This window comes from Theropithecus gelada, chromosome 3 (genome assembly GCF_003255815.1).
Source record: "Theropithecus gelada isolate Dixy chromosome 3, Tgel_1.0, whole genome shotgun sequence".
NCBI lineage: Eukaryota > Metazoa > Chordata > Mammalia > Primates > Cercopithecidae > Theropithecus > Theropithecus gelada.
In genome coordinates, this window is record NC_037670.1 from 123,200,683 (window position 1) to 123,212,062 (window position 11,380).

Below are 11,380 nucleotides of genomic sequence, written 5' to 3' on the forward strand. Positions count from 1 at the left end.
CCCAGGCGCAGTGGCTCATGTCTGTAATCCTAGCACTTTGGGAGGCTGAGGTGGGCGGATCACAAGGTGAGGAGATCAAGACCATCCTGGCTAATACGGTGAAACCCCATCTCTGCTAAAAACACACAAAAAATTAGCCGGGTGTGGTGGCAGGCACCTGTAGTCCCAGCTACTCGGGAAGCTGAGGCAGGAGAATGGCGTGAACCCAGAAGGCAGAGCTTGCAGTGAGCTGAGATCATGCCACTGCACGCCAGCCTGGGCGACAGAGCAAGACTCTGTCTCAAAAAAAAAAAAAAAAAGGAAAAGGAACAACTTCAGGGAGATAGGTTCCTATTTTGTAGTATATACTCCCGCTATTGCTGATTTAAAGCTATTGACGTACTATTAGAGGGCATTTTCACTATATGGAGACAATAGATTTAAATAGTCACAAAAGCATAGGCTATAGTAATACACAGTAAAATAACTAGGAAGTGAGGAGTTTGGGATTTACATTACCGTTGCTTTTAATATAATTCATTGTAAATTTATATAATTTAATTTTAATAATGATTGTGTTTAATAACTGGCTTGCAAAACTGAAAATTTAGCAATCATTTCTACAAGGTCAGTACAAGCCTGCTCTGCATGCTAGTAACTTCCCCCACAATTCCCCCTACACCACCTGCCAATTATGTGACAGTAATAGAAACACTTGGAATCACACACCAAACTGAGACCTTTACACACAGGGACACCGAAGGGTCACTGTATGACTTTGCTAAAACTTGTGCCCAAGGTCACCATCAGGATGTCCCATAAGTTTTTATCCCTTTCTCTAAACCACAGCAGCAACAAAGTTGTGATCATCTATCATTTTAGGCCCAGAGATGTCATCAAGTTTAAAACCACAAGTAGTGACACTGGATTTAGGAAGAGGGCTGCAAGCCAGGACCAGACACATCCAGATACATTCAGCTCGTTCTTGTTTCTTCGTTCCTGAAAATACCTGCTGGCAAAAGCCAGTCCTGTGAGCATAGCCTAGGATTCAGAAAGCTAAATGCTCTAATAGTTGGCTACAGCTAATTGGAAGCAACTGATAGTTCCTCAACTAAGATTTTGCTCTGATTCAAGTACTATGCTAAGCTTGTAAAAATAGCTATTCTCATTCAGTCTCACTACTTTTTCAAATGTAAGTCTTACATCTTCATTTTTAAGAAGAGAAAACCAAGGCTTAGAGAAATCACATAACATGCCAGGACCCCCAAGGTAATAAATAGCAGAGTGAAATTTGAACTCAGGTCTGTCTAGCTTCAGAAACTATGCTCCTGACAAATGTACTATTCTGCCTAAGGTAATAATGGTGATGTTTATGATAATAATGCCTGAGATTACTTGAGTGACTCTTATGTGCTAAGTAGTATTCTAAGTTCTTTACATAGACTAACTCATTTAATCCTTATAACAGCTAGACATTAATTAGCACATTTCTTCAATTCTAAGATATTCTCCATTGTAGAGACACCCTTGACTTGAGAACAATATTCAAGGAAAAAATATGTGCTATGTAAATGTCATATTGAGTATACTATGTATCCCAAATTAATAAATATTTTAAAATATAAAGCTTATGTCTCAGGACTAAGAAAACATGGTATATTGATCCTTGTATTAACAAGAAAACCAAAGGAAGAAAATCTGAGCAAGGAAGTACAAGATGTGAAGGAGAATGGGAAACTAAAATTCTAAATTACTGGAAGACCATATAGTTTCTCAAGGTTCCTGAGTTCAATGGTCTAAGGTTTTGACACTGCCATTACATGAGCTGTATGCATGGTTTGGGTAGAAGAATGTTTTCAGAAAGTAGAGACACAGGGAAACTGAACCCTTTATTATTAGAGGAGAAGGCTAAATTATAGGTTATTCCTGAGGAACCTTGCCTATATAGATCTGAGAGCCTAGAGTCAATCAAAAAATGAGTAGCACTTATTGAGTTGCTCCTTCGTTGTGTTGCTTAAATGATTTCTTTCAGATTGAGAGGCAATTTATCTTCTTAAGTAACGTATTCTCTGAATTACCATTTGCTGTGCCTGTTGCACATCAAGGGATGGGGCAGCTAGGACCATATAAGTGAGGACATTCCCAGAAATCATTGTGGAAGTCATTAGATTACTTCAGATTCTGCAGGTATATATGCAGGTTTGAGGTTCCCACCCAAGTGGATAATGTAAGCATCGGTCATGTTGCTCTAAAATTAAGAATATGAAACAACTGCTTTAGTATGAAAGAAAGGATATTCTCTATTTAATCTCTCTCTGTCCTTCTCTGTCTCTGTCTTTGTGTCTCTTAACACACATACACACACACACACACACGGCTGTGAGTGAAAATAAGCCAGCCAAAGTACAGGAAAAGATATTATAGTAATACCAAGTCTACCCATGAAGCAGAAGAGCTCTAATAAATCCTCCTAATTTCTCAAATGTGTAAGGCCCTAGAAGCTGGACAGGTTGAAAGCAATTTTCTCAAGGATGATAATTTGAACACATTTTATGATTAGATTAATTTATCTACAAAAGAAAGTCAGATAATATCACCATTAATAGAAGCTTGAAAAGCAAAGAGAGCAGCAGGAGAGTTGTAGTACAAGATCAAATTCATGCCTTTTTAAAAAAATAAGAAATCGACTTACAGAATAGTATATATATTTTATTAGACTTCTGCAGACATGTAAAAGTTAAGAGAGTGAATTAATCTATTTGGAAAATGTTTGCAGTTGGATTGGTAGATAAAAAAATTAAAATAGCCTGAATATAGCACATATTTATAACAGTACTAGAAAGTAACAAATAATCATCATTGTTGAATGTTAATTAAGAATTAATAATTAAAAAACAAACTTAATTGTAAAATTGGATTGTATTGGAAAGAATAATCAAAGTGACTGTCTTTGGTCCTAAGTAGAAATCTACCAGAGAAACTTTCTTCTCTCCTCCCTCCCTCTCTTCCTTTCTTCCTCTCTTCTTCCATTCTTCTCTCTCTTTCTTCCATTGTTTCTTCCTTCTTCTTCTCTCTGTCCATGCATGTGTGTGTGTGTGTGTGTGCTTGTGTGTCTTTCTTTTTGATGGAATTAATTTATACTGTGTAATTGTGCACAAGTGTCTGACAGGCCCTTTGTGTTGGGTCTTAAAGCTGGTGGTTCTCTAGAAAAATGGCACAACCTCTAGAGTACAAATAGTCATTTGGTAATATGGGAATAAGGTGACAACTTTTCTTTTCTTTCTTTTCTTTTCTTTCTTTCTTTCCTTTTTTTTTTTTTTTTTTTTTTTTTTGAGACGGAGTCTCACTCTGTAGCCAAGGCTGGAGTGCAATGGCACGATCTCAGTTCACTGCAACCTCCACCTCCCAGGTTCAAGCAATTCTCTGCCTTGGCCTCCCGAGTAGCTGAGATTACAGATGCCCACCACCATTCCCAGCTAATTTTTGCATTTTTAGTAGAGACAGGATTTCACCATCTTGACCAGGCTGGTCTTGAATTCCTAACCTCGTGATCCACCTGCCTCAGCCTCCCCAAGTGCTGGGATTACTGGCGTGAGCCACCGTGCCTGGCCCACTTTTCATTTTTATAAGGTTCAATAAATTTTAAATAATTGTGTTACTTCAACAATCAATAGGATTGGAATTCTTGCCTCTCCAATCCAGAATCCATAATAGTTGCCCTAAATGCAAAGTACATCGTAACCCTGTTTTTACCAAAAGCTTTATGTATTATGGTCCTAATTATTTGCACATGACCTGGCTCCAAATCAAGACTCTTGTTTCAAAGGGTCAGAAAGTCACTGAGATTAAATCAAAAGTTTTTTGTTTTTGTGCTAATATAATGGCATGAGTTTTCTATTGCTTCTGTAACAAATACCACACACCTAGTGGCTTAAAGCAACACAAATGTATTAGCTTACAGTTCTCTAGGTCTGAAGCCCAAAACATGTTTTACTGCATGCTATGGACTGAATTGTGTGTCCACCAAATTAGTATGCTGAAGCCCTACAATTTAATTGTATTTGAAGATAGGCCTTATAAAGAAATATTAAAGGTTAAATTTGGGCATAGCGTAGAGTCTTAATCTGATATAACTGCTGTTTTAACAATATGACAAAAGGACACTAGAGGTCTCTTCTTCTTCCTCCGTGTGAACAGAAGAAAGGCCATTTGAGGTTATATGAGAAGGTAGTCATTTGCAAAGCAGAAAGAGAGGCCTCATGAGACATCAACTCTAATGGTACCTTGATCTTGAACTTCCTGCATCCAGAACTATAAGAAGAATAAATTCCTATTGTTGAAGCCACCTAGCTTGTGGTATTTTCTTGTGACAGCCTAAGAAGACTAATACACTGGGTTAAAATCAAAGTATAAACAGGGCTACGCTCCTTCTGGAGGAATCTCTTGACTCATGACCCTCTTCCTCCATCTCCAAGGTCGGCAAAAGTGGGTTGAATTATTCTAACATCTCCTTACTCTGACCTCCTCTTCTGTCTCCCTCTTCCACATTTAAAGACCCTGTAAATAAATAATCCAGGATAATCTCCCTGTTTTAAAGTGAGCAGAGAAGCAAACTTAATCTCATCTACTTCCTTATTTTTCCCTTGCCATGTAACCTAACATATTCACAGACCTCATGGATTAAGATAGGGATGTCTTTGTGTTGCAGGGAAGAGGAGACAATTCTATTACAATGACCAAACTGCAGAAAAGACAAAGAAGTGGCTGCCCTTTGTTTCAATTTAAGAACAAAAGTCCTAGAGAAGAATTCCTATTAGCCGAGCAAGGGCCACCTGCCCACTCTCATGGTAAGGATGGATGGGATTGAGAGCTAGGTAACACATGATATTTGGCAGCCCCAAATAAAACCATGTATTTGGAGTGAAATGGGACGCAGTCCATTGAAAGAAGAGATGGCTTTTCTTAGAAGGAGGGAAAATGTTAGACATTGTAAATGTTAGACGAGCCAAACAACAGATGTCTCCTGTGCTCCTATTTCACTCTACCTACTTGATATTTCCTTTCAGGTACCAAGTGCTCTAGGCAGACCATAATACTAACTGCTTCCTCCAACCTACATTCATTTTTATATGACCCTGTGTGTCTTTTCTCAGACAGTACAGTCTTACTGTCATTCTCTGGCTGTAGAAATCCCCATTCTTCTAAGTATACCTCACGTGCTAATTCTTCTAGAAGAGACATCAATTTCTGGAACACCCTGGCTCACCAGTATTCAAACCAAGTACTATAATATGAAAGATTTTTTTTTTCTCACTCTGTCACCAGGCTGGAGTGCAATGGCATGATCTCCACTCACCGCAACCTCTGCCTCCAGGGTTCAAGCAATTCTCCTGCCTCAGCCTTCTGAGTAGCTGGGATTACAGGTGTGTGCCACTACGCTTGGCTCATTCTTTGTATTTTTAGTGGAGATGGGGTTTCACCATGTTGGCCAGGCTGGTCTCGAACTTCTGACCTCGTGATCTGCCCACCTCGACCTCCCAAAGTTCTAGGATTACAGGTGTGAGCCACTGTGCCTAACAATAGTATAATCATGATTCTGAGAGCAAATGTTGTCTTTTCCCATTGCTTGAATATTTCAGAAGCCATCTTAACTCCTGACTTGGGGAAAATTCATTTGTCCTGTCTGCCCTGATCTTGTATTGTGCTCTGTTTCAAGAATTACTGCAAATGTTTTCCAGAAGTCCAAGATATTTGGTTTTGATGAGAGTGATTTATGAATGCCAAGTTTACTTTCCAGTCTAAATCTCTTTTCCTATGGCACTAATAGACAGTAATGACAATGCCACACCTCCTGGCCATTTGACTTGTTTCCACAAAGGAAAATTTAATTCTCAAAGAGTATTTTTTTTATTGTAAAGTAATTCACTGGGTTGAAAATTAAATTTTAGTAAGCTACTTTCTAAAATACATAATTAAATTCTGATATAAAAATATTTTTAAAAATTCTGGCCTGTGCTTTGTCATATGTTAATTTTGTATAAAATAAAATTTGTCTTACACATGCATATCAACATCAGTTCACTGCCCTTGCAGGGAGTTCCAAGACCACACATCACGATGCTCTCAGAAGAAGATTATAGGAAGGCAAATTTAAATGTCAACTCATTTTTAGGTAAATGAGATGATTTTAGATATTTGCTATAACAAAATTAAAGACAATGGAGAGTGTCAAAATGTTGATGTTTCGCATAGATATTTGATTTTTAACCAAGAGATTTTATCCTGAGGATAAATTGCTGCATTTTGATTCCAAGGCTCACTTTCTAACTTTTTAAATTTATCAGATGATCTTAGGCACTTATTTTTACATTACTTTTCCAATAATACAATGTTATTCATATGAACAATTCACTAGGCAAATGTTTTTGCTTCTAGTCAGAAAAAAAAATCATACAATATACATCCATCTTAGATTTTGTGGCATTTGAACCAATCTCATTTTTACAACTATTAGATATCTACTAGTAATTTTTTCTAAACTTTACTTACATTACTTGAATGTGAAAAAAGACTGTTGGACCTTCGAAAACTTTCATTGCCAGGAAATTATCCAATCCTTTTGCTTGGATAATTTTCTCTTTGCAAAAGTATTTTGTCTTTTAAAATCTCTAGCTTGCTAACCGTTCCAGCTGACAAATGACTTCACACTCACTTTCAGTCTGACTAGCTGACACTTCATACTTTATTAAACTTTTAAGGGCCGGGCGCGGTGGCTCAAGCCTGTAATCCCAGCACTTTGGGAGGCCGAGATGGGCGGATCACAAGGTCAGGAGATCGAGACCATCCTGGCTAACACGGTGAAACCCCGTCTCTACTAAAAAATACAAAAAACTAGCCGGGCGAAGTGGTGGGCGCCTGTGGTCCCAGCTACTCGGGAGGCTGAGGCAGGAGAATGGCGTGAACCCGGGAGGCGGAGCTTGCAGTGAGCTGAGATCCGGCCACTGCACTCCAGTCTGGGCGACAAAGCGAGACTCTGTCTCAACAACAAAAAAAGAAAAAAACAAAAAACAAAAAACTTTTAAATGCTGGAGTTCCTCAGGGCTCTCTCCTAGGCCTTCTTCCCTTACCACTCCACATATTTTACCTGGGCTTTATTATCTTCTCCAATGACTTCACTTACCCTGTATATATGGAAGGCTCTAAAATGGAAGCCTCAGTCCTACAACTGTCATCTGAGCTCTGCAAGGATAACCACCTGCCCATTTGACAGCTCTACCCAGACATCCCATAGCTACCTCACATTTGGTGTCTCTAGAACTGAAAGCATGATATTCTTACTGCCCTCTCGTGTGTTCCATTGGCAGAGAGGGGCTTCACATCTCCCTAGTTGTTGAAGCCAGAAAGCAGGAAGTCATCCTTGACACTTCCTTCTCATTTAAACTTGATATCCAATCTAGCATCAAGTCCTGTTAATTTTATGCCAATGTATTTCAAATATTTTCACTTCTCACATGCTAACCGGACTCCTCACATCAGCATTATTCATATCCAAGCTATAATTCTGTAGCCAGAAAAATCTAATGAAATCAACGTTTTCAAAATTCTTCCTTGAATGTATTCTACACCATGCAACCATGGGGCATTTGCACAGATTATACCCTAAGTCCCGGGAATTCTTCACCATCCCTTCTTCACCTTAGTAACAACTTCCACCCTCACATCATACCTTAAATATCAATTCCCCATAGCAATTTGCCTGACCCCAAAGTTTAGATTATATTCCTCCATTCTATACTTTTTTCACCCAAGTCTCAGATTATAATTAAATAATCAACCTATTATTTGTAATTTATGTTATTGCATGTTTGTTATTTATTGTTTTGCTTTGTTTGCAGAATGTAAGCTCCATAAGAGATTATATCTATCTGTTGTCACCTCTACCTAGTACAATATTCTACACAGAGAAGGTCATCAATAAACATTTGTTAAAGAAATAATAAATAGGCTGGGCACGGTGGCTCATGCCTGTAATCCCAGCACTTTGGGAGGCCGAGGCGGGCGGATCACGAGGTCAGGAGATCGAGACCATCCTGGCTAACATGGTGAAACCCCATCTCTACTAAAAATACAAAAAATTAGCCGGGTGTGGTGGCGGGCGCCTGTAGTCCCAGCTACTCGGGAGGCTGAGGCAGGAGAATGGCATGAACCCAGTAGGCGGAGCTTGCAGTGAGCTGAGATCCTGCCACTGCACTCCAGCCTGAGCGACACAGTGAGACTGTCTCAAATAATAATGTTAATAATAATAATAATAATAATAATTAATAAATACATATCATCATGCTGCTTAATGTGTTACCTCTTCTAACAGAATTTGCTTTATTAGGGGAATGACTCTAGTGGCTCTGTTTTCTTCTAAAATTATATCAATAATCCACATCCTTTAATCACCTGATGGTTCGGAGTCCTTTTTGAACTCTGCATTCAGTATAATTAATAGCCAGGCCATCCCCAGGTGGGTCTGCGACTGTCACCGCATCTCAGCAGATTGAAAAAGTGATGCCCATTTGGAAAGCTGGGGTAGCAGGACATGTTTCTCTTTAATACTCTGGCCAATACTTAACTAGCAGTTGTAAGGTCCTGTAATGCTCTTTCTTAAGTGCCCATTCTGTTTCCTCCTTGATGCCAATTTGCTTAGGGTCCTCTTTGCTTAGACTTTACATTCAATGTTAACAAAATAAATAAATTATGATTTTTGTATTCAAAGAGTTCAGAGTTCAGTGGACCATACAAAACAAGTAAAATATAAAGTAAAATAAAAATATCTTCAGAGTCCCCATTCAAACAAATCCTGCAATTGAGAAAAAGTGCAGTGCGTGAGAGAAAGTTATACTAGCTAAAGGGAAGAGCAAATGCAAAGACATAGATGCTTGAGAGGGAGCCAGGTGTTGAGAACAATGAGTGATTTAGAGCCTACTGAGACTGGATCCCATAATGAGACAGGCAAAGGAAGGTACTGGTTAAGGTCCCATTGGAAAGCCATGTTACTATGTTGAGGAGTTTACCTTTTATCCTCTATAAAACAGGGAACCATGCAAGATTTAACTAGGGAAGTGGAATACTCAGATTTTTTTTTTTTTTTGAAAAGAAACATTGTCGGTATTTTAAAGCATGAAGTAAATTAAGGATTAATTAATTTTTCTTGAATCTGCAAGAAAATTTGTCCATTACTGTTCTTTTGTTTTGGTTCAGCTGGAACTATTAATAAAATAGGGACTAAAAGGAGAGTTGCTTCTGCATTCTCTACATTTGACTGCCTCTATCATCTCTTTATTATATTTATTAACTTGTTATTTTTTTAAGATGGCAGTTATTTCAAATTGCCAGCAGCAATTTTCTTTTGGAGGCTATCCTGGGACTAAAAGAGAATATTTGTTGAAAGGAAATGATACAGTATTTGTAGAACCTAATACATTTCATATATGAATCATTATGTTATTTATTACATCAACAATTGACCACAGTTAGTAGAGCAAATAGATTTTAACTTTTTCACCAATTCTTGCAACCCATGGCCACCTAGATACATGCCTCAAAAGGAAATATCTGCAGAAAGTGTTTATCCAACAGTGATGTGTGCCACATGTGAAGATAAGATCTGGTCATGAGTCCAGGAGCATCAACCCAATGGGTAGCAGGTAAAAGGTTGGAAGGGAGCAGTTTCTGTAGCACTGGGTCATTGACAGTGGGGAGCACATGGAGTGCTTGGATCGAAGAGACATTTTAGAACAGTAGTGTGGCAACTTGAAGATAATTAGGAAATAGTGATGTGATGCAGTTTTCTTGAATCTGCAAGAAAATTTGTCCATTACTGTTCTTTGTTTTGGTGCAGAAAGGGCTATTAATGAAATAAGGACTAACAGAAGAGGTGCTTCTGCATTCTCTACGTTTCACTGCCTCTACCATCTGTTTATTATATTTTATTAACTTATTACTTTTTTTTTTTTTTTTTTTTTTGAGACAGAGTCTCGCTTTGTGCCCAGGCTGGAGTGCAGTGGTGCAATCTTGGCTCACTGCAAGCTACACCTCCTGGGTTCACACCATTCTCCTGCCTCAGCCTCCTGAATAGCTGGGACTACAGGCGCCCACCACCATGCCTGGCTAAGTTTTCGTATTTTTAGTAAAGACGGGGTTTCACCGTGTTCGCCAGGATGGTCTGGATCTCCTGACCTCGTAATCCGCCTGCCTTGGCCTCCCAAAGTGCTGGGATCACAGGCATGAGCCACCGCGCCCAGCCAATTTGTTACTTTTTTTTAGATGACTGTCTTTTTAAATTGCCAGCAGCAATTTTCTTTTGGAGGCTATTCTAGGACAAATAGAGAATATTTGTTGAAAGGAAATGATATAGTATATGCAGAACCTAACTAACACATTTCATATATGAATCATTATGTTATTTAATCAGCAAATGTTTGCTCAGTAACTATTTGAATCATTTTGTTTAACTATTAGCATCAGCAAAGGTTTGTTCACTGACTCTATATTACCTAGGATATATCCAGTATTCCCAAAGGGAAAAAAGTAGCATAGCCTCTCCTCTTGAAAAATGTATTTTCCATATTTTATTCAAGCAAAATTGACTACTTAGACACTATCCCTTTGAAGTAGCCCTCCCCAAGCTAACCTATGAACCACTATTTGCTCATAGGAAGGAAGTGGTTCTAAGGCTAAGAGCCAAGAATTTTGCATTCCATTCCATTCATTGCTTCTGTTACTGATTTATTAAGTAATATTAAGTAGCAATTCTGCAGACTTTTCTCTTTGTCCTACTGAGCATGGCAATGCACTGGAAATTCCACTAATGTGGGCACAGCTTGGAGCACGACAAAGAAATAGGTGGAGACCAGAAATACATCTCTGGCACGTCTTAGGAATGTCCCTAGGGATATTTCATTACTGAGTAGCTGAGCAGAGACATGACTCAGCCAGAGTTTCTGTAACTGGCTGTCTGGGGCAGCTATGAGAATGCTGGCAGGAGCTGCTGACTAGCCAGTGTTTGGTGAAGATGAAAAACAGCCTTTGATTTAGAATTGAAATTTCTAACTAGCAATCTGATTGTACAAACTGACTTCAGTTGTTTGTTAGTACTAACAAAGTAAGAGGGGAATAAATTTGCTATCTGTCTGCAATAACTTTCTCAAATATGTCAATGCATTTGAAGCACCTTGTGAAGAATTATTATTTAATCAGTGGACATTAGAACTTCTATCTTGTGGATTAGAGACTTAAATGTTAGACCTAATACCATAAAAATCCTAGAGGAAAACCTAGGTAGTACCATTCAGGACATAGGCATGGGCAAAGACTTCATGTCTAAAACACCAAAAGCAACGGCAGCAAAAGC